This window comes from Falco punctatus, assembly GCF_963210335.1.
Source record: "Falco punctatus genome assembly, chromosome: 4".
Taxonomy (NCBI): domain Eukaryota; kingdom Metazoa; phylum Chordata; class Aves; order Falconiformes; family Falconidae; genus Falco; species Falco punctatus.
The window spans coordinates 2,121,876-2,146,623 of record NC_137583.1 but is presented as its reverse complement, the minus strand read 5'-3'; the positions used below and the strand labels follow the sequence as shown (position 1 = coordinate 2,146,623).

Genomic DNA, 24,748 nt, shown 5'->3' with positions numbered 1-24,748 from the left:
CAGAAATGCAAAAGCAGATAAACAGCAAGGAAATAACCCAAGAGTGAGCATGCCCACCCAATTCAAAAGCAGTTATGAATTTGCCTTTATCTGCATTTCGCCTACAGTCTACAGAACACTAAAGAAATGGAAAACCATACCTGAACTAAGTCTAGACACGCGAACAGGGCAGAGGGTGCAAAACACAGATTTCAGGTCGGTCTGCCATTTTCCCGACAGAGGACTCCTACACAGTTGCCTATCCTGAGCTCCACAGGAGAAAAAAAGCCGCACACAAAACCTGTAGATAAACCACAACCACTGTCCTCTGCATGGGTTTTTTGTGGACTTCTCTGCATGACAGCCAGTGAAGGTTTTGCTTCACCAGCTGCCTCTTTCTCTTATCCTCCTCAGAACTTAAATTAACGAATCAAGAAAAACATTTTCAGAAGTTTTTCAACATCCATAGCCTTATTTATGGTTTTATCCAATACGTGAAATAATTGGGCTAACTTCTGCCTGAGCTAAAACTTTGCCTCGGTCAAGGAAATTTGTTCACTTGCTCTGACCTGGTTGTTGTAGGTAACAATTTTGCCAGCTCCCATGGCCTATTCAATCCTAACTTTCTAAATTATAATTTTCTTCCAGTTTCCAGTATTGCAAGACAGGAGCAGTAAAGCTGGATTCTGAGAAAAGCAGTCACTGAACACACTGTTTTACACCTGAGAGTTTTAACTTCATACACAGTCAAGGATTTCCCCATATGCTCTTTTGAAAGAGCCCTGGGAACATAATTAATTTCTTATGTCTTCATCCACTTCACACAGTCATTAGGCCTGAAACTTTTCACAGTGAAAACACACACAATACACCAAACTCTTCTGTTTGTAGAGATATATGTCATATTTGTAGCACAGGAGTACAGCAGCCAGCCACGCCATGCTGAACAGCTAGTTCAGACAGCATCCCCTTCACAGTTGAGGCTGCCCAGGAAATAGAGATTATAGATTATCCTAATCTGGGACTACTTTATTCTACAACCTTAGTTTTCCTTAAAAAATCTTTTGCATATGTCAAATATTTTTCAAAATTAGCCTATGAGGAAAGGCAAATCACTTAAAAGTTTAAGTCTACAATTAGAATTACTGTTTGAAGGATTTATTCTAACACCAGTTTCTACTCACCATACATTCCTACACTGGAATTCCATCTAACATAGCTGATAAGAATGCCTTATTCATGGTGCTTTGATACTAAGCTTGAGCTTATCTAACAGAACTTGGATTTAACTTCTAGAGGAAAGAGCTCTTTAAAAAAAAAGTAAAGAAAAACGCTGAATCCTACTACTTGACTTCTGTTCTAGTCAAATGGCACCACAGAGCACACCAAGGCTTAAACCTAATACGCGCTTTTTTCATTTTCAGCTACTTTTTGCAAGTTCATTGAATGATTTTGTGTCTGTAAACCTGCTGGCAACTGGATACTCCACTTTATATGTTCTTCCTGCCCCAGTGAGTTTAAAGGGTAATTTACACTTCCAATTGAACATTAAAAGGGCAATGTTACACACTAGGAATTTCATGCATCTGGATTAATGCTGACTACTGTAGCAGAGAACTGGCTTCCAAAGCAGCCCCAGATTATATTGTCAATATTATTACCAAGAAATTGGAAAAAAAAATCCTAATTAGGTCACTCCTTCCAAAAATGAGAAACTAGGCAACAGAAAAATGTTTCTTTTTAAAGTATTATTTGGGGCATTTTTTATTTTTTTCTGCACAATTATGAAGGTTTTTCTTTTCTTTTTTTTTTTTTTTTTTTTAAGGAGAGTCAAAGAAACCCAGGTGGTTGTTTTGCAGTATTATCTGACTCCAGAACCACAACTTGTAAGGAAACGATCACATACAGAGACAATGCACAGAAAAACTCATGCCAGAAACAGAAAATTAAATTAATTAGTTTAATAATCTCTCTGTATCACCACAGCCAAATACTAATCTATAAAAAGGATACTTCTTTGGTGCCTCACTTGCTACAGAACTCTAGCACCATCCTCACTGAAACTGGTGCCTTCCAAGATCAAATCTTTAGCCTGAAGCCTTCCTTACTATTTACAGTTGGGCAGTGTTTCACAAATATTTATAGGAAACACTTCACAGAAGTTTCTTGTAATTCCTAGTTCTACACACATGAAAAGATATTTGTGCATCAGAATGCTGAAATATTATTATGTGTATTAATAAGTATCTCATTAAGTATACTTTTAATATATGTTGTATTTAAATATAAACCTTTACCTTGTAATGATCTCAAACGGCTATTCATATAAATAACAAATAACATTTTGTTACTTCTACAAATACAGCAAAGATTACCACAGCTGGACTAATCTGTGAAGAACTTCAGTTCCTACCAACCCTTGTGGTGCTAAAAATCATCATGGATAAGAGACTGAAAAAAAGGAGAGAAAAAGTACCCCACAATTTTAAAATATTCTGAGTTTCTCAGATCAAAGATATTTTGCGCACTGCTACCATACCTTTGAACATCTACAATCCTTCTGCATAAGAATGAGAAAAGTGAGTACAAGAAGATGCCATCAATCCCATCCTGTTAAAGCATGGGCCCATCACAGACACACAGTAGCTGATACATGAATGTAGCTGAAGGAAACCTGCCTTCCACCTTCAGGAAGAATTTGGAATGAGAATGTAAATTGCTCTGAGTTGACAGATACATTTTTTTCCTCCCTTATTACACTCTTACTCTCATATTCCTATGCATATGCTTCTACATGGGTTTCGATATTCACTTGTCAGTCACATCCAACAGAAAGGAAGCATCTAGGGAAAAGCCACAGTACTGGACTGGGGGGGAGGGGGAGAACTTACAACCAAGCTTCCAGGTCATCACTGCCTCTGCGAGTAGATTACTCAACTCACTACTAATCTGCTGCACAATGCAATTTGATTTCAATTTCCCAAGGAGGTGGAGGAAGGGAGAGAGGAGAATGTATCCAGCTGATGAAGCCCCACTTCAGTTAAAATCTCTTGAAAGCTCTCTGCAGAGAAATGCACAGAAGGGACTGCAAAGGAAATAATGACTGTTAATGTTTCCCCACTACCTCTTCCTTTATTAAATATTTTTGTTAACTAAATAGTCATGATCATTTTATTCAACTTTACTAGCAACATCCTCTAACACATAACAAAATCCTATCTCAGAGAAATGGATTTTTTTCCCTAGTAAGAACAGAAGGTGATTCAGTTTCTTGGATATTTTCTCTTAATCAAAAGTTATAAGGTTTTAGTAATCAAAATTAGTAATGGTACTTAAAATATAGCTTAAAAATATTTTCCTTTTCCTGGAGGCAAGATTTAAATGCCTCTGGCACCATCAGTGGGCTAAATAAAGAATTTATCTGCCATGCTACCTTAACAAAACAGCTCCTGAACATTTCATTAAAAACGCTGAACTTATTTTCAGTGTTTTAAAGAGGAAGCTTCATAGAGAAGTTACTCACCCTGCATATTTCACAAAGACCAGCTCATTAGTTTCTTATCTACAAACCTGCTTAATTACATCACATACTGTAACTTCATTAATTTTAACAGAAGCTATATGCCATTCCACAGACTGACTTTAGTATTTTGATCCTGTTTCTAGTATGTTCATCCTTGCTACAGAAACTGCGATTCCCAGAGTATGAAGTTCAAAACAGATAAAGCTCATTTTGTGGAACTTAAAGTGCCAAATGCAGCATATGAGGTAAGAGAACATTATGACATTAGCCATGATGCGTAACAGTTGACCTTTGAATCAGATCAAAATGGCACTTCTTCAAAGCCATATCTTCCCTAATCAAATATAATGTAAAGCAGCAATGGACTTTCACCGGAATATTTACAGAGGGATGTTTTTAATTATACAATTGAAATATTTCAATTTTATTACACATTGGAGATTTACATGAGCTTATTATGACTTTATAGACTTGATCTGGTATAAATTATGAACGTCCTTTATAACTTCTTATGTAAAGATCCAGATTAGAATTTCTTTAATCAGCTCAACTGTATAACATTTGAATTAACCATTCTCACAGTGTATTTTTCCTACAGGGACTTAATGCACACACGCAGAACAGGCAAACAGATTTGCTCAACAGAAAAACAGTGAAGTAAACAAAGCAAAGGCAGTGTGCTCTAGCGCTGTGACTGATAAGCAATTAACAATAGGTATGACTTGGGCTGTACAGACTTCTTTTTAAAGACTCCCAGTACTTGAAACACTATTTTTGAAACTAGTCTTCTAGATTCCCTTGCCACATATATGTCTACTAAATCACCATTCTGTTTCATTAAAACATCAGAACATTTTTTGGTCAGAACTTTGCTTTGTCATAAATCAAACTACTCATTACTTACCTAATTCACCCAGATTTCCACTGGAAATAAAAATTTTGGAAAGTATCCTAGTTGCGAAGGTAAGTCTCATAACTAATATACTGAAGTGCATTTGTGGAATTCTGGTTCTGATCAGTTTTGAGTGATCTGAGACTGACAGCATAGCCTTCATATCAGAGCAGGGACTTGGAGCAGTTTCTCAAAAGCAAAGTCTGTACCTCAAAATCCCTGACAAGGGAGTAACACATTGAAGCTTCCATCCCAATGGAACTTTAGGTTTTATAACCTCCATTCTCCTACAAATGAAAAGCTTGTCTGGTTAGCTGTATGTGTCCATATTATAAAAAAGCAGGATGCATTGTGTTTTCATTATTTCAGCCCAACTGAGACACATTTAAGTATCGCCTTCTGATTGATCCAGCCAGCCACCACAACTACTGATAAAATTATGCAGCCTTCCAGAGACAAAATTACTAAAACCAGCTATCAATAGTTAGGATCCCTGTAGAATAATTTCAAAAGTGACTAATATTTTGGAAAATTGAAATGATTAACTAGATTTCATTTTAAGAAAATAGGTGCTAAATATTTTCTGTGAAACCAAGCCTTTATAAGAGGTCTTATGTAAGTACCTCAAAAGTTGAGAGTCAAAACGATCTTTACAAGTATTTGAAAACTCCTTGACAGTGTGCTAGCTGGGGTACCTGGATTGAGAAGCCTATGCTTTGAATTCCTGAGTGCAGACTGCTTCTCTGACATCATGAGGAATATCCTCATTGTATTAGTTTTACTAATAAATTGGAAATTCACCTTAGTAGATAATACAGGTCCTACTGTTATAAAGGCAGCAGCTGTCATCAAGTCTGACCAATTTGCAAACAACAAAAGGACACAATTTTTGGAATATCAGAATTCAGTTAGTTACTCTCTAATACTTTAATGTCCAATAGTTCTGCAAGTTAATTTGTAAGTGCACAATGTCAGAAATTTCATATGAAGTATTATGCCACAAAGGCTTACAGCATACCATTTTCCCCGTAAAGAAAACTATCCTTCTCTCCAGGTCTGTCTGCATAGATACAGCCCCTAATTCCACAAAGCACTTAGGTCTGTTTAGATGTTTTATTTCAGCATAATTCAAATGCACATGTAAGTGCTTTGTTGAACAAGGAGGGATTAGGCATATGCTTAAGCACTTCACTGAACTGGGACCACGCTACTATTTATAGAAAGCTTTTTGTTCCAGTTGTATTGTTCAACACTTATAGTCATCCTATGGCTTTTCCTTCTGTATACCTTCCCCTCGCACAGCAAAGTTTCTAGGGCTACAGTTTTCTTCCAGAAGTCATAGGTTTCTAATCAGAATGATATCATAAGCCCCTCCAATCTCATATTTCTTTTACCATATTTACACAGAAATATGTCGTGTGTGTCGTCCCCCCCCAAAAAAAGAAAAAAAAAAAGAAAAAAATCAGATTGAATCATAGGAAAGTTATGAAGCCAGAAGTGATATATAATAACAGGTTGATAAAGCCTCCACACACACACGCACACACACTGAAGAAAGCATTCACATAGGAACTAAACACTGACGTATGCACTCAGAAGTGTTCATTTCAACTTCTCTGAGTGTCCTTCAGTGTGCAATACTCTGTTCCACAGACAGAGAAATTCAGGCAGGGTCATGTCTGAAGCAGAATTTTATTCAACTTGAAAAGACATCCGTGTTGTATACCTATTGTAACAAAGAGGCAGAGTGCTAACAGGCACTGAGTGGTGTTGTGAGAAGACAAAAATACTTCCAAATGACTTCCAGTTAAACAACAGTACCCCTGTATCTTCATTTAGAAAAATGTCTTTCTCCATTGCAGAAGGATCTGGACATATCAGCTCATCTTTCAGTGTTAATGAACATACTTTCAAAAATCTTTGTTTTGATTAACGAATCTTTTTTTCACAGATTGACTTGATAACAAAAATTCCACATCTCCCTAAAAAATCTCTAAATATTTTATCTGGTTTATTAATAATACCAGTGATCCACTGTTGTTCTTTTATAAATTTTATGTCCCCCACAAACATATATATGGGGCTTCTATTTTTTTTTATTTATATACATATTACCCAAAGACAGTGCTGTGCTTCTGGGATGCTTTAAAATCTGGTTGGATAAAACTGGTAGATTTCATTGACATCCCTCTATTAAAACAGCTGTAAATGGCATGCTTCCATCCAAAGCAATATCAAATATAACACTCTTCGGGAATTCAAACTGTTTAAGAGGAAAGGATTCATCTAGATACTTTTTGCAAATGGGAAGAGATAGCTAAGATGAAAGAGGAAAGGCAGACAGTAAAAGACGAAGAAAGAGAAGGAATGATGAAAGCAGCCAGCTCCTCAGTGGTGCGTAACAGCAAAGGCTGCAGCATCAGTCATGCCTGTGCTCTGGTGGAGGAGGCTGGGAGGGAAGGCAGGGCACTGCTGCTGCTCTGTTTGATGCAGAGCCCACGCTGCACAGCAGTAATAGCTGCTGCGTAACCCACCTCCCATTTTCCTTCCCCAGGAAATCCAACACGGAGCTTTTGCTATGTAAAGCTGGCAGAGAGAAACTCATTTTGCCTGATTCTTCCTGCACTCAGGGGAACAGGACCTTATACGTCAAAAACTACTCCATCATCTGTTTCTCCTGTAACTCGTGACTTTCAATTCTGGCTACCAAGATGCACTGGAAGGGGTAAAATTAGCCCCCAAAAGCACATTATTTCATCAGAGCACCCTAACAACATAACCCAAAGGCACTAAAATCAATGACAAAATTTTCGTCATTTCCAGGAGGTACTGAATCAAACTCCAGTAATCTTCAGTTGAATTATAACGGTAACTTGTAAGTCATTATCATGGGAAGATCTCTATTAGTCACCAATTTAGAGCACAATTTTCAGAAACATCCAACTTATAGACGCACAATTCCCATTAAAAAGCCAACAGGACAGGACTAAAAATTCCCTCTGGCCTCTATTCCTCCCCTTTTTAAAAATCCTGCCCTTAATACATTTAATATTTCTACGGCATTATCTTATCACTGATTTGACTATCAGGCCTTACATGTTACTTGGAAATGGTGTCTTGACAAGAATGCAACACTTGGTGCTAAGTTCACGAATGTGATACCCCCTCCTTGGAGGAGGATGAAATTTTAACTGAAAGGGTATTATGTTCTAGGCAGGTTCTTCTTGAAATGCACTGGTTCTCAGAATGATGCCTGCAAGAACATAAAAAACCCTGATGTTTTCACATAAAGAAGGGACTTGGTTGTGTATATGAGAACCTACAACACTTCTATTTAAGTGAGTGGCTTTACTATGCTGTTTGAATAACATTAGAAATACCTTGCAGATACAAACAGTGCTTTGCACTAACAACGGCATTTACTAGCCAAAATTCTCATTAGCTTTACAAGTAGTGATGAATTAACCCTTGAAACATGCAGGTTAGTTGCATACTGTAACAGTTTAATTATTAATCTGAAACAACAGCCCAGCAAAGGCAAGTAACTTGTATGAAGGCAGAAAATGTCGCCTAACAAAGCAAGTAAAAACACAGTCTTTGTTCCCCTATACCATACCCTAGTCATCACATACATGTAATTTATTCATCTTTTCATGCTGCTTCCTTAAGGAGGAACTATAGTATATTATCAAGGTGGAGCTTTGCTAACAAGCTAAGGGTATGAACATGGAAGACGTTGCTAATGCTGCAGTTGTATTTTATTCTGATTAATAGGAAAGCATTGGCAGAGATTTTAAGACCAGCAATACACTTCAAGTAAGCATGATCACAAGTCAAGAGAATTCACTAGCATATTGAAAGAAAAATGTGAAAGAAGGACCAAAAAAAGAAGTGGAATTCAAGACAGCAACTTCAGCAAACTCAGCCAAGTGATTTATAACATCTCCTGAAGAGATCATCAAGGAGTTCAGGAAAGCTGATATTTACCAACAGAGCCTGTATAAAATAGTGCAACAGATTATCTCAGTGCAGAGGGAATACAGGAAGTGTTTTAGGAGACTATTCTGTTGCATCCAGAGTCTTTAAAGGCTTAGACTATCAGAACAGATTGTACAAAAGGTGAAACAAGCATTTAATGAAGAACAAGTAATAAAGAATGGCACAAACATCTCGGGTATGATCCAGATGAGCCAACACACAAAAGGATCAACAACTAACGAGGGACACAAAAAGGCAATAGGAAAAGGATCTATAAATACAGCAGAAGTAAGCAGGAGACAAAGATAAGCAGAGGTTCTAGGATTTAATGGGAAAGAAGAGAAAATAACAGATGGTTAAGAGAAAGCCAAAGCATTCAGTATCTCCTTCTTATTCTTTTAATGTCTCCATCTAAGGGATAATGAAAAGCAAAAAATTTTCTGAAGTGATTTTTACCAAGAAAACGGGCCTACAGGCCTGAAGAAAAAAGAATAGGCTGAAAGAAGCCAGACATACTCAGTTTGATAGAGAATGATGAAGTTCACTGCAGAGTACTTTAGGAATTACCTAAAGCAGTCCCCAAACATTAGCTATTATATTCAATAATGCACAAAGGAAGCGTAAAGTGCTCAAAGGACTGCGGAGAGACAAAAACAGTACACCACTTCTAAAAGGAGAAGTGAGTCTAACTCAAGAAACTGCAAACAAATCCACCTCCCTTTTATACCAAGGAAGATGCTGAAACATGTCAAATCATCACATAAGCACCTGAAGGATTAAGTGCCTGAAAATAATCAAAACATCAAACCAATGAAACTTCCATTTTGATATGGTAAACAGCCTACTAAAGAAGAAAAACCTAGTGATAGGCAATTTATACTGGCTATAGTAAGGCTTTCAGTAACTGTCCAACATAGTATTTTCATGGGACAGTAAGGACTGATATGAAATCACAGCTTGGCAGAGGACTGATACAAAATTGCAGCTTAGTGGGTACACAGATTCTTGAAAAACAAAAACAAACTGCCACACAAATTAGAAGTGATTACTAAAACTCACTGTCAACAGAATTAAATTTCACGTGGTACACTGCAAGAATACATCTCTCAGCTGGCTGTATACATTAAACAATTTCAGCAGAAAAAAAACCTTTGAGAAGCAAGCAGGTAGGGTTCATATCACTTTCAGTCCCCAAGCAGACAAGATCAAAATTCAGAATAAAACTTAATATATTGAAGAACCTATTGAAAAGTAAACTGCAAGCAGAGCAAGTGCAAATTTAGAAATCAAGCTAAAATACAAAACAGAGATAAACTGAGTTCTGCCGGAAGGGATCTGGAAGCCATTATAGACTATAAGTAACAAATACTATAATGGTGTTTTTGAAAAAGGCATATTTCATGCCAGGAGTACCACACGTAAAGTAACCCTTCCAACTTTCTCTCCTGTCCACAAACTTGCAAAACCTAAGTCAAAAAAAGGAAAGAAGAGGGGGAAAAATCACAAGAAAATTCACAGTAAATGTAACTTTATCTTGTCATCTTATTTAGCTAGGGAGCAATAAATGTTAGCAGCGCCAAGAAAAAATATGATAGGAACACTGTTGGGTCACACAAAAAGCAACATAATACTGTATCTTCTGGAGGAAACAAACCTATTAAAACCAACCCTCACAGACTATAATGGCATTTTCTTGTTCCTATTGCTCTCAAATTCTTTAGCACTTGACGCAGAATCAGCCGGGCTACAGTGTGTAACACGTTACTTTTTCAGAGTTATTTAACCTTTCAAGAAGAATCATTCTATCTCTTCTGGAATAATTCTTGTGTCATTCGCATGTTTAACCAAAAATGGGCCTAGCTTTTGTCAGGGCTTTTGGACACTTGGTATTTACATAATTTAAAAAAAAAACCAATATTATGGAATAGATCTTCTCCAGATAAAATTTTGACTTGTAATTAATTTCTATTATTTATAGGCCAAAACCCATGCCAGTCTTCTATCTTCAGTTGACAAAGACTGATTTAAAGCTAGTAAAACACTTCACACATTAGAAAAATGCTGATGAACTTGTAGATGTTGTGGAATAAAGCAGTGGATTAAAACTGCATTTGAACTTAAGCCTATAAATTCAATGCAACAAAGCAGTTGTATATACACCTAATATTGCCAATTAGTTTTTATGTGTAAATTTATTCTCAGAACTACCATTTTGCTTTTACTGTGACTGTAGGCCAATACCTAAAACAGCACAGATCAATTTCCTAAGATGACATAGAAGAAAAATCCTAATTTTTTTGGAATAAACTGAGTTTACCTTAAACTAGCAATTGCTACGAACAGAACTGCTAAGAAATCTGATGACAGCAAAGAACATTCTTCTTCTCTTGTTTATCATAGATATCCTCATTTAATACTGCTGTTTAAAAGCATTTTGAGACACTTATTCAAATACTTCCTAGGAACTCATCAATCTACTGGGAGTTTCCAGTTTTGGTTACAGAAAACATTCCCTGAGAAAAAAATTCCTGTTATTTCAATCCTCTTAAACATTATTAGCCAGTTTAAATAATAATAATGATATTACAAAAAGGTTTAAAATACCAATAAAACAACAGAAAAAAAAACCCAACCCTGAAATGCTAGATAGTCTAATATATGGGGCTATTTTGTATGTTCTCCTGAATGCAATCACACCTTCACATGATGGAAGATTTCCCACTATGAAGAACTGCTGTTCAATAAGCAGGATAGAATATATATGATCAGCAAATACATTCAAGGTGACACTGTGACTTTTGCACAGTAAAGCTATCCAGATGCTTGGAAAGCATCTCCTACTCACAATGAGATATCAAAAGGAATATGCTACGTGTTAGCCTCACTGTTAATCACTGAGAAAAAGCTCCTATTCATCAGAAAAATCCTGAATATGAAAGCATTTTAAGAAGAGATGCATGTAATATGAAGTAGACAATCAGCAACTGCAATATTTTTAAGCAATCTTCATTCCTGCTGGACAATTATAGACATTTTTAGACATACTTTTCACAAAGTTCAATATAAGTTATTTTAGGCATGTTAATAAATAAATCAGGGTAAAAGTAATTCCCCAAACATTATGGAATTAATGACTTATTAATCTTAGAAATATAAATGCTGACTAGAGACAGCTTCACTATTCTGGGCTTAATACCACACAAAGTTTTTCAAAACTTGAAATGCACATCCAAGTTCAAAGTGCTGCAAAGCTTGGTGATTGTGAGAGGGAAAGGTAATTCAAGTCTTGCAGCTCTAAATCCTGTCCCTTCAACAATTAAAATCAATCCTTCCTCGATGAATTTGCAAACCCACATGATGGTTTCCATATATACATATAATGTATATACATAATAAGACTGCTACATGCAGGCAGGACAAAGTACCTCCTTCACAAGAAGCATCAAGGAAAGAAAGCAGTTTTGGTTCTGAGAAAGCCAGTGCTATTACCTCCTAAAGGTGTTCCACTATACAATGAATAATTTCATAGCACAAACAAAGATTCCTGTATCATGACAACTGTACTATATAGTACTCAGCATCACTGTTCCTGCTCTTTCGCAGACATTCAGAAATGCACCACAATGTTGCCTTCACAAGTATAAGGCATTCCAAATATGGCAGCTTCTGGAAGCTGTACAGTTCTTGGGATGTGTTGCCTTGAAACAGGAGCGATGGGAAGACTGCAAAATGTGCTAGCAATGCAAGGGCTTTAGATCAGAGGAGAGAAATAGCCAAAAGCAGATAAATAAGCTTCCACAAGAGAATTGCTATTGAAATTATGAGGGCACTGACCTGAGCATTCAGACTGAAGAAACTCAGGCCCATCCAAAATCATGTCTTTTTCTGCACACTTAAAGGTATTCAGTGAGCCCTCCAAAACACACTTCCTATTGTACATGCTAAATATGTAGCAACTTCTGTCTCCGAGAAACATTCAAAGCCTTCTTGGTTTACATTCCAGTGTGTGGAGGGCGTCCCTGCAGCACAGCAGCTATTTTATTTATATGTTACAAAATATTCCAGAATTCTGAACGTAAGGTTCCAAATATGTGAAAACAAAGCCTTTTACACAGTGACCTTTAGATATAAGTCCATGCTGATGCCTACAGGGTGACCCAGGAAAATGCCAGTTAACACATCACTTACGGTATGCTATATTATATCAAATTAACGTGAAAGAGTTGGTCACACCTTTGAAATGGAAGTCTGAAATATTTCACTACTAAATAACTCCATTTATGGAAGATGAAACTTTTTTCAGAGCAGGCTTTGGCAAAAAATAAGCTTTTCTGATTTAACTGATAACTTCATAGCATGAATATACTGAGACCAACATGCATCTCAGTCACTGTGACACGCATTACTGTCATGTCTATTATCCTATTACAAGTAAACATTATTTGTCCATGTTCACTTTGCCTTTCTCAAAGATTTTAGACTTTTTCTGTTCAGATAATTAAAACTATTTTATCCTTTTGCATTTGCCACTCCTATTCTTAAAATAATCCACATTTATACTTATCTTTGCTTAGGTTTTATGTATTTTTTCTTCCAAAGGACAACTTATGTTCCACTTCGAACTTTGTGAATTGCAAACATTTACTGCACAGTATACATCATATGTAAAGCTTTATTTTCAAAGAGAATTCTTAAGTATATCTGACACATGCATTCCAATGGTAATCTTCATCAGAAGTCTGAATTTTGTTCAAATGTTTATTTGAAGAGATTTCAGCAGCCACACAGTTTTGTTTAACTTAAACATTTTTCCCTGTCCCTAATTATCTCTTCCACTATCATCTCCCATCAGACTAACTAAAATAATCACTTAACTCTTGTATAATTACTCTGCTTTTTCCTCATGATCAACACAGATTATTTTTTCCCAATTGCAGTCATCATCATCCTGCACCTATTCTGAAGTTACAATACAAATTTTATAGTATTTTGAGTATCATAATTTTCTCTTTAACCTCACTTGCTTTTTAAATTGCCTATTATAAATTTTGGACAAATAATTAGAATATGCAGGTTTTGTTGGTGTAGATAAACTCTAAGGTAGCACTAAGGCGATTTTCTATATGCACACAAATACTTCCTAGCCATGCCACTAGTTACTGTGGTAAGTGATCTATTCTTAGCTAACAAAAGACAAGGAAACAGACAAATGCACCAGGTTTCACTCAACTATCTACAAAGAGGTAGCTAATGCTATCTGAGGTGCCCTGTTGTGTCTGATACACAACACGGGCCATAGCAGAGAATCACAGCCCTCTGAAGCCGTGCAAAAGGGCAGGAGGGGTAAGTACTGGGAGGCATCTCAAATGACACCAAACATCTATTTGAGGGAAAACCAAACCAAACCCACTGGCTATTATAATGGTCCATTCACTCTTCTCATTACACTCCAAAATAAATCCTATTGAGGTGACGACATTATAGGACAACATATAAGTACATCCATTATCTCCCCATGGAACTGGTCAAAAATAATAAAAATTTACTTCGCATCATCAGGAAATAGGCAACTGAATGGTTAAAAGGTATGGTTTGGATAGTGACATGCAAGAAATTTGGATCAATATCACACTCAGTAGCCTAGATGGTCAAGAGGTTGTGGTCCAGGATTTATAACGTGAGCAAAGGACAATACTAGTAACTACATCAAACACAAATTAAAGGTAATATAATACCCTGCATTCATTCCATTAAATGTTAAAAGTGAAAATTTTAATATTGACACTAAACTGAACATTTAATACATATTCTTTTGCTTTAGGAAGAACTTACAGCAGTACTCACTTTGAAAATGGAGCTCGACATGAGATCCTAAAGTCATTAAAAAGAATACTGAACTAGTTTATTAGCAAGATTCATAGATATGGACAAGCAAGCGCTTCTTCACATAGAAGTTACAAAAATGTTGACTCCTATTTGAGTTACCACATGAAAATTAGTCATGTGTAGATGATGAACGGACAGAATCAAAAATGAAGTGCTACTTGTGAGCACGACCGCATGCATGCAGTCCCACTCAGTTTCAGAGTACTGCTTACGTAACTAAGGGCTTGCAGCACCTACCACCAATGTATCGGTATTCTTTCAAAGATTTATTTTTACTGTTTGGGAATTGAGTTACAGCAGTGTCAACTTTCACACTGTTTATAAACTTAGATTTTAGTTTATCGCAGCAGCAGTATAGTCCTACTCTACACCATTGCTTTCAGCTTGCCAAGCTTCCCAGCACCTTATCTTGGTATCCGTGCTTCTCAAATATCACTTTACTACAAAATACACTAAGTAAAAAGACAGTAAAGAAAGTATTACCACAGGATTAGGTTGTGTTGGTGTAACGTGATAAAAGAGCACAACAATAAGAAGCAAAAAAGATCAGCAAGAGATACACAGAAAGAAGTAAACTTTTTAACAGTTTAATTAAACAAGAGAGGTTTCCTCCACCTACAACAGGCCTTTCAAAGATACCTAACGGAAAACAGTGCTCCTTTCACATTTCTAGTACAGTCTCTAGGTCAACATTGTAGAAGAATCCGTTACGTTCGGTGACGACAGGAAAGCACACCTTGACATCTGTGCCAAGGCGATGGCAACGGGGACTGCAGCGGGCACCTCGGCCGGCACCGGGGGCACCTCGGCGGCTGCGTTACCGGGCGACCGACGGAATGTCACCTCCCGACGCGGATTTTCTCGGGCTCCAAGGTGCTCTTAACACTTCACTGGAGTACCGCGAGGCTTTGGAAACGACTGCTTGTAACACATACTTAAATCCCCCAGTGGAAAAAAAAGGAAAAAAGCCGAGCCCCGCCGCACAAGGGCCCAGCTGAAGGCGCAGGGGCTGGGCGAGCTCCCCCGCCCGAGGACGCGGCGGCGACGGGGCTGAGGGGCTTCTGCTTCCACCAGCTCATCTCACACAGCCCAGCCGAGGGGCCAGGGCTGCGGGGCGTAAGCCTCGTGCTAACTCTCTCGAACAAGTATTGCCAAGAAGAACGTCACCTTGTGAAAACTGGCACCCAGAGCCTGTTCCCGGGGTTGCTCGGGCTCCCGCGGGGCGCGGTGGCGCTCGCCCGGGGACCGCTGTGCTTCGGCCGGGTCAGCGCGGGCTTCGCCGCCGCCACCGGCGCCCTACCTCCGGGCTTCCCCAGCAGGGCACGGGAGAGCGCGGTCCCCGCCGCCTCATGCGCGCTCCTGTCCCTGTCACTAAAGAAACCGCCTGGCTTGAGACAGACCGAGACCGAAGGGCTGTACGAGGCGGTTTTCCCCCGCGGCGGTGCAGCCGGCTGCCGCGCAGCCCTCCCGTCCCGCAGGACGAGCCCTCGGCACCGCCGTCTCCGTTCACCGCCCGAAAACATCCTTCAGCCGCATCCCGCTGCATCCGGCATCCCGGCGGGGCGGGCTCGGCCCCGGCGGGCTCCCGCCACCGCCACCCCAGGCAGCGCCCCCCTGCCACCCCCCGCGCCTCAAGGTCACCTCAGCGCAGGGCAGACCCCAGGCACCGCTCCCCACCACCGCCCCCCCCCCCACACCCGCGTCGGCGGAGCAGGGCCGCGCCGCTCTCCCGCTCCTACCTGAGGCAGCGAGCGGAGCCGAGCGGAGCGGAGCCGCCGGGAGCGCGGAGGCGGCCGCTGTCCCCTCACCGGCGGCGCCCGGGGAGTCGGGACGCGCACGGCGCCTCCCTCCTGCGCCGGGCCGCTGCGCTGCGGTGGGCGGCGGCGACGCTCCGTCAGACTTAGCGGGCCGCGGCGAGCGGGGAAGCCCTGGGCGGGGGGGGAGGCGGGCAGCGCCTCTCCCCTCCCCACCGAGGTGCCGGCCCCAGCGGAGCCTCGCCTCCCCCGGCAGGGCTGGGGCTCCCCTCAGCGGGGAGAGGCCGGCGCCGCGGCCAGCTGCGCCGAGCGCCAAGGAGCGCGGAGCTGGGGGCGCCCCTCCGCGCTTCGGCCCTGGCTTCCCGCCCGCGGCACTCCTCAGGGCCGAGGGTCCCGCGGAGGGGGCCCAGGCTGCGGCGGGGGGTGGAGGGCTGGGCAAGGGGCAGGGGGAGCCCAGAGCTCCCAGTTTTATACTGGTAACTTACGACGTTAGGATGCGCCTCTCGCGCTCGCAAGATGTCGGGGCGCGGGCGGGAAGCGCGCGGAGCCGCCGCGCAGGTGAGGGCGGCCCGGCCCCGCCTCAGCGAGCGGGGAGCTCATCGCGGCTGGCAAGAGCGAAGGTGTCCCGCCACCGCCTTTGTTTTCCTTCTCACAGTTTTCAGTCAGGATTCTGCAAAACCACGAGGGGAAAGCCTGACCCCGATTCTGAGAGATGGAGAGTCTTGCCCTGGGACACAGGACTTGTGGAAAAATGTATGTATATTTTCACTTTATGAAGGACATACAAGGTACAGATGACGTGTGTTACGTAGACTGAGGAACTAACACTCCTGTATTAGAAAACTAGTGAAAAACACCCTCACAACATAGATTTGAAGCAACTTTTCCTCACAACATTGCCCAAAAGAGGATAGCATCTTTGAAACATGGCTGGAGTGGTTAATGTTGGGTATTTAACCATACCTTCCTAGTTTTACACATGGGCTTAAATTAGATTCCATAACAGTTCTGTTCTGCCACATAATCTTTCTACCACGAGAGTTAAAACCAGTTACAGAATGTCTCCGAAAAAAATAAAAAAAAAAAAAAATAGAATGAATTTTATATTTGCTCAATGGGATGGATTTTTGTATCGGGTAAAGGATTCATATACATCCCCCAACACCTGTAGACCGCTACAGCAAACACTAGTGTTTTTTATTGGTTAAAAAATTAAATAATAAAAATTAAGTTTTATTTTTATTGGTGAATTGCACTGGCCAGCCCTGGTTATTTGAGAGATGATGCAGTTAATTATATTCTGATTACTATCTCTGCTTCTTCCTTAACACCATTTAAATTCCAGTCTTAACCTTATCTCAGTAAGGACTTAATGAAAGTAGGACAGCCAACATAACAAAAGTACAAATCCCTCCATCCTTTAAAACTATTTCTAACTTACTTAAAACCAGGAGCTGTGACCGTATTTTTTTATTGCTTTCAGACAAGCTTGTTAGTAAAATAGACTTGTAGTTGTCACCAAGTGCACTTTACTAACTTTGGAAAAAATTAGAAACCTGTAAATATTCTGCAAATATCTAGATTAGTTTTCTCATTTGATCTTAAAGCACATGCTTACTGTCAACTGAGAATCAACATTTCTGGTGCTTTCCTCTGCTACATCTCTCTGGGTCATGATGAAGATCAAACAAACTGAGAAAAACTAATCAAGAATAGCAACATTTCTGTTTTGACAATGCTTAGAAAGATGGCAGCGAAAGCTGAATGAAATGTTTACAAAAATAATCATGCAAACATTAGGTAAATGTGGTGCTATTTTCAGCTTGTGCTTATTAATCATTTAAAGCAGATGATTGGAGTACTATTTGAAAAGCATTAGATGTGTATTCTTGCTAGCTGCATGGGAACACATTTGGCTGATAATCCTGTGCTGCATAAAGACATTAGATTCTACAGACTGTTCTCACAAAAAATACTAAATTCACACACAACCACACCTGTTAAATACTATAAGGATCACAATGCAGAGCTCAGGATTAAAATATTACACAGAAGGACAGTCTCTGAGCATATGATTCATCACATCATAACATCCACAGCTGGTCAACTACTGCAGCTGGGACTAATAACACCAGAGCACTACAAGCAAATTATTACTTTCCTTGCCTTGTCTTCATCTTAAGGTATTTAGCCCCTACAACTGATTTTTAAAATCATGGTGAAGTAGCAGAATTGCGTGGCTGTTATCACTAGTGATAACTAATAAATGACAGGGCAGCTTTCTTCATTTTAGTCCTTCTGCTTACAAAAATATTTTCCCATGCAAACAGCCATACATAATTTCTTAAGTTTCTGACGGTTTTAGAAGCTATTTCATATTTTTATAGAGAGTACGTGACAGAGGTCTCAGCATCCCTTGTTTTTTTCCTTTGGAGAGCTCTTTCTTTTACTGCAGTATTTCCAGGGACTCAACCTCTTACGTACAGGTTTTAATAACACTACAGTATAAAGCGTGATATTAAAAACAACAGTGTGAACTAATCTACTATAATTTAACACTTCTCAATATGTTTTTGAGATTAGGGCCATTTGTGTTATGTTCTTCCCTAAACTCATTGCACATTCTCTCACCTAAGGTGAGGTTTAGATATTCCTTTAAATTCTTCCTCATTTTCCTGGTTAATGGGGGAATGAATGCATAGTGGAAGTCATCTTTGTCAAAAGAACATAAAGAAGCAGAGATCATGCAATGACCAAACATTTTGGCACTACAGCTTCTGCAAGTTTGAATAATCTAATAGTGAATTATACTTGTCAGTCAGTTCTTTCTCAGGTTTCAGCTTCACATAATTTTCACAACTTGGAACTTCATCTCCACACTAATAAAATGGAGGCGGCATGTCAAGCCAATTTCAAGAAGGCATAATAGATGCAAATTCAACAACTTACAGTTTGGCTGAATTATGTTAGAATGAAATAGCTATTCATATTCCAGCATCCTTTATGAAACTTCTAAAAACAGACATATGTATTAAAGCATGTAACTATGATATTTTCATATCATATACACATAAATCTTCCATCCCAAGGAATCCTTAGGCTCTTACAGAGTTTACCTTTGAAGTGTTGATGGTGCCAAACAGCAACACTAAGAATGAAAGCAAAGAACACTTGATCTGCCAAAAATGTAGTAGCATGTAGATTAACAGAGCAAAGTGCAATTGTAAAACCTGTCATCATTCTTTATGAAGCAGGCAGAAATGTTGTATGAGGAGTTGTTAGACAACACTACAGCGCTCTGTGAAATATGAGGACCAGGAAGGATATCTGGAATACCCATACTGACTCGCAGCCGTGAAGTCCTACTCCTTTATAACGAATTCGGACATTTAATTACCAGAATGTTCAGAGCCAGCCTTAGCTGCTATTAAGAAAAAACTCCCACGGTATCATATGCCACCAAGCTGTGGCAGAGGTCCAGCATCTGATACAGTAGAAAGCATATCCCTGTGAATTGCCAGTGTGATCTCCTGTGGTAATTTCAAACCCTTACATCATAGTCTCCCAGTGAAAAGCCAACCAGTTCTAAATCTCTATTGTTTTTAAGAGCAGAAGTAATGACAGACAAAGGCTGTGACAGTAACACATTCTGTGACACTGCCATGAAGGTTTATAGCAGACAGCATGAGGAATTTGCTTTTTGCTTTTAATGTTTGAATGTCCTGTGCACTACAGGAAAAGACAACAAAAATCTGCCCACTGTTCTGTTTAAAAGAAAAATTAAAAAAAAGTTGACCAGAGAATTACTAGATATACTGGGATATTCTGCAACCATCATTTCACAGTTCTAATTCAGTATCAAAACAAAAATCGTCAGGTGCAAAATGACATGACTGTAATACCTGAAATGACCTTGATATGGCCTAGCTTCAGCTGTGCAAAAAGTAGAGGACCTTCAGCATCCATTTCATATTAGAAGCAGTTGTATAGGCCACACACAGGGCCTGAGAAAAGCTCCTATGCTGACCCTCTGGGCACTAGCGACCCAGGCTAGGAATAAGATTGACTGAAAGTTACCAGTTGATTCCTCTATAAAATAAACCTAGTGCTTCCCTGGCAAAAAGAATTCTCAAACTGCAAGTAATTTGTTAAACCTGGCATAATGTTGATGATCTTGCACCCTTAAAAGCACTTAGAAACAATGTAAAAGGTGACTCTCTGTGGCATTTAAAACTTGATGGAGGTGTCCATGACACCTTTATTCTAAGGCTAAAAAAAAAAGATACAAAACCTATCACAACAAAGGAGTCAGAATAATAACAGTGAATGGAAGAAAAATAGTATTATAATGGTGTATTTTCTGAAAGGACCATTAGTTAGTTTGCCAGATGCACAATCTGACTTAGTTTGTCATAATCTACTGAATCCATGTACATAAATGGGGGCAGAATAACTTTTTTTACCCCTGAACTCATTACAGTCACAAGGTTCTTTCATATGTGTAGAACAAATAGAGAGAAAGAGCTTTATGCAATATCCAGACCTTTTTGCAACACACTGAGACAATCCTCTTAAGTTATGCAGCAAGTCTGCTTTAAAAAAAAAAATCCAAAATCCTATATAAAGACCCATTCCACAGATTACTGTGTGCAACCACTTGGCAAAATTAGAAGTTTCAGTAAGAATGGCATCATTTTAAGAACAACTTACATATTTTGTTGAATTTGTTTATTCACAAGGAAGTACACAAAGACAAATGTTCAAGTGGACGCAGTGTTGAATTAAAAACCCTGAAAACACTGGAAATGTGAGAAACAAAAATAGTGAAGTATTACTGAATGTTAAATCACAGTAAGGTTATTTTACGGTTCAGAAAAAAAGATTAGTTTTAGCTGTAATTTAAGGACAGTAGTCATAATAACAAATCTCCTCAAACATGGTTCTTTTCTTTTGATTTTTCAACTATTTGTATGACTGTTTTCCAAGTACTGATACAGTGAAATAGGTATTAATTTGCATAATCCTTTGTGCTAGTAACAAAGATTTTGAATGTGGAAGATAATTAAATCCTTGGGCATGGGATGCAGATCATTGTGGAAGCAAGAGTAAAATCCAAAGAAGCAGTGAAAACAAAGCAACGTCTAAAGGTCAGTACTGGAAAACAAGCTGAGTATTGGCAAACTTGTCTCGACATTCCTATAAATTTAAAAGTCAGTCCTTGTGTTCTACAGCAGTTTCCCAAGGGGAAACAGAATAATTGATTAAAATACTAGTTGTTGTCAGTGGTTTCAGTAGAAATTTCCAGAAAAAATACTACACAAAATTCCTAAAATAAAATATTTATTGATAACACAGAATAAAAGTGGATTTAGCAAAGCAAACAGAATCTAGACACTGTCCCAGTGGTCATTTCGTAAATACCAGATTTAGCTTGCTGCTCTTTGGGTAAGAATAATTCATTTGCTTTGAGAATAATGGCATTGTAAAATATCTTCTTTGGATTGAAGGTTGTAAGTTGCATTTGTGCTATTTTGTTGGGATGCCCACTTACCTTTCATACTTAAACTCTTAATAAAAAACAGTACAAGGGCAAGCAAATCTGCCAACATGCATTTTCAGCAAGTGATTGCTGTAAGTCACAGATGCCAGGAAAAACAATCAAAAAGCCCTTGGATCCACTTGGGAGATCCGTGTCACTGCAAAAGGAAGTTAACAATGCTGTTGGACTGCTCTGCAATTTATCAGCATTGAAGCCTGCGTTTTCACTTTCTGGCCAAAACTTCCACTAATGAATATAGTATTTATTTCTCCAATGCACTCTATAAATAGTCACTTTGAATGTCTTAGCAATTACTACAAATGAGCTCTGAGGTGAGACGAGCATAAGCATTCCTGTCAGACGTGGATAGACTCAGGTACATCCAAGCCAAGTATTTGCAAATTAAACCCACAATTACCAGCACGCCTGATGCAGTGTGCTCAGTCATTTGTGTGGTTAACTGCATATAGAAAGGGCAGCAGTTAAGAGTTCATGTTCTTAGCATACATGGTCCTGACATGTGCGTATGATCTGACCTGCAGGCTTTAAATCTTTAAAAAGTAGATTCTTACCAGGATCTTACCTGTACATTTAATATATTGTCTAGAGAGGTTGTGGACTCTCCATCCTTGGACATACTCAAAACCCAACTGCACACAGTCCCTTTTAAGTTGAACGTGCTTTGAGCAGGGAAGCTGGAGATGCCTTCCAGCCTCAACTCCTCTGTATCCCACACAGATTAATGAAGTCAGCCTCTCCACCACCACCACCCTGATTGAACAGATTTATTCAAACTTCTTATTCCTACTGCTATGGAAATAGCCATTTCAAGTTTTAAACCTGATCTTTATCAACAACAACAATTTACTGACAAAGAGCAACACACCATAGTATCTCTCAATGCAACTTTCTACGCAATTTTTAATTAATCATGGATCAACCATAGGGATGAATTTTCTTTTAAAATGCTTTTCTGGAGTAACCTGAGTTTCTCCAGACTTACCGGTACTCGAAATACTACCTTATCTCTACCATTTTCTGATGATAATTGGATCAAAACTACCTTAGGGATAGTGCTGGACACAGAACACTGATACGTTGCCCAAAAATATCCAACCCAGAAAGCCCACCCCCTTAAGTTTTAAGATTTAATTACCTCTTAGAGACTTGAACTTTTTCTTACACGTACGTGACATCCCAACTACTTGCTTGTGTTAGCGGAAGTATTAGTCTTTTAAGGTGGAATTTGTGTGGTTTAGATTGCTCTGCAATGTCTACACAAATGGTATTTTGCTACTAGTGTGCTATTGCTTCTGTGCTGATGCATATTCTTATCCTCATTTATAAACTATCTAATAAGGTGAATATTACTTTTTATATATAATCCAATTCATATATCTCACCAAAATAAATGATTTTCTGGCTGAATAGCAGAAGAAAAGAAAAATCCAATGTACCTTATTTCCTGAGCGTGACAACTAAAAAGGTTACTACACACAGCTAGCTGTCCTAATTATGCCCACAAAGCTTAGATCTCAGCAGCAGGAACGAAGTGGGGTATGTTGGAAAACAAAAGCTAGAATAACGTTTGAAAAGATCGTGGTGGGTGGTCTGCCAGCACTTCCGTGATGGCTTGCTAAAACAGTTCTGGGATGACTAGTAAGACTAAAAAGTCCCCCCGAGTCTTTGAGAAATTCTCCTGTTTGCAATTCGATGACTTGTTTTCACCAGGAACGAACAGGTTGGGATGGACACCAAGATGTTCTCTCCAATACCTCTGGTTACTCCAAACTGTTTACTTTCTCTGTCGATGAAGAAAGGAATAAGGTATTTGCACAGAATGGAGGTACTAAAAATGGACTGTTCTGTTAACAGTGGAAGGAGGCAGGCAAGGCTAGGTCTTGTAAATAAAGTTATCGCTGTTTCCTCCTTAAGTTTTCTACTGTCTCTGGTTTATTTCTTGGTTAAACCAATGTTCATTAGTTATTTCTGCACTTAGTCTCCCACAGTTGGCAGAACTGAACATACACATTGGATTCAATGGTATGAGAGCTTCAGTAAGGAAAATCCAGAAATTTCTGCACTAAGGCAAATGTTAAAGGTTCAGATGAGGCAGCGAATCAACTCACACAGGGCAAAGTACTATCTGGCCAGATATTGATCTTCCTGTATATAGGCAAAGAGAACAGTCTTAAACGTATGTTCAGTTACGTAAGACCAGAGAAAGCAAACCTAGTTATTAAAATATTTGAAAAAAGGTTGGTTTATTATATAAGACAAGAGTAAACCCATAAAGGAAAAGCAACCATCTTTCATAGCACAGGAAAGAGATACCAACAAATCTTCTATTCCTTAAAACTTCTCACAGACTATGTACACACATTACTTACTTTTAATGAACTGCAGTGACATATATTAATAAGAAAGTCTATACTAAAGCAGCAATTATTGCAAAGTTCTACAATTATAAGGGGGTGTTCAAGTAAATGTACTTAGTACAGATTAATATTCTTTTAATTATATAACTTACTGGGATCTGAATAAAAATGAAGCTATACAGTGGCACACTTTGAGCTGGCAGTCGTAGTGGTTTCTCAGTGGTAGGCATACATGACAAAGCTTCACCGATCTCTCATCTCCCCCCCCCTCCCCCCCCCATTCATTTATCATATAGTTATGTAAAAAGAACAGGGAAATTAATTATGCATACTTTTTAGCAGACTGAAAAGTTAATGAAAAGTTCAATTCAACTTACGTGTGTGATTGCACAAAGCACTTATTTGACCTTGCTAAGCTTTAAAAGGCATTCTAAGATTAGCCTGGCATGTATTTCAAGTGTACAAAAAAAATACAAAATTGGTTCTTAAAATCCTAGTACAGACTGTTTCATGCCTAAATCCTCATTACATTCAGTGTATTTATAGGAAATGACTCAACTTTAAAGTGAGTAAAGACAAGTAAACCCTCTGTTCTTGTGGAAAAGTGGTGCTTATATACTCAGATGCTACCTCATCAAGCTACAAACTTCAATAAATCATATTTTGCATAGGAATGAACAAAGACTATATGAGGGTTTCCACCTACCAATTTTTGTCAAAGTGGTTGTGAAACACTGAAGCGTTTTAAAGTTGGGCAAATGGAAGGGAGGAGACAAAGGTACAGACAGAGAAAGAAAACCCCAGCCCTTCCACCCCTTT

The 24,748-nt window shown here is 39.0% G+C and overlaps 1 protein-coding gene across 13 annotated transcripts in view; it reads right to left on the bottom strand.

The window, feature by feature from the left end:
- Window positions 1–16,411, bottom strand: part of ATP2B2 (ATPase plasma membrane Ca2+ transporting 2) — a 434,838-nt gene extending 418,427 nt beyond the window's left edge. For all 13 annotated transcript variants that reach the window (XR_013927793.1, XR_013927794.1, XM_080385382.1 and 10 more), the window contains exon 1: window positions 15,998–16,411. The gene's annotated coding sequence lies outside the window, so the exon portion shown is untranslated. The remainder of the gene's footprint in view (window positions 1–15,997) is intronic.
- Window positions 16,412–24,748: the final 8,337 nt, after the last annotated feature.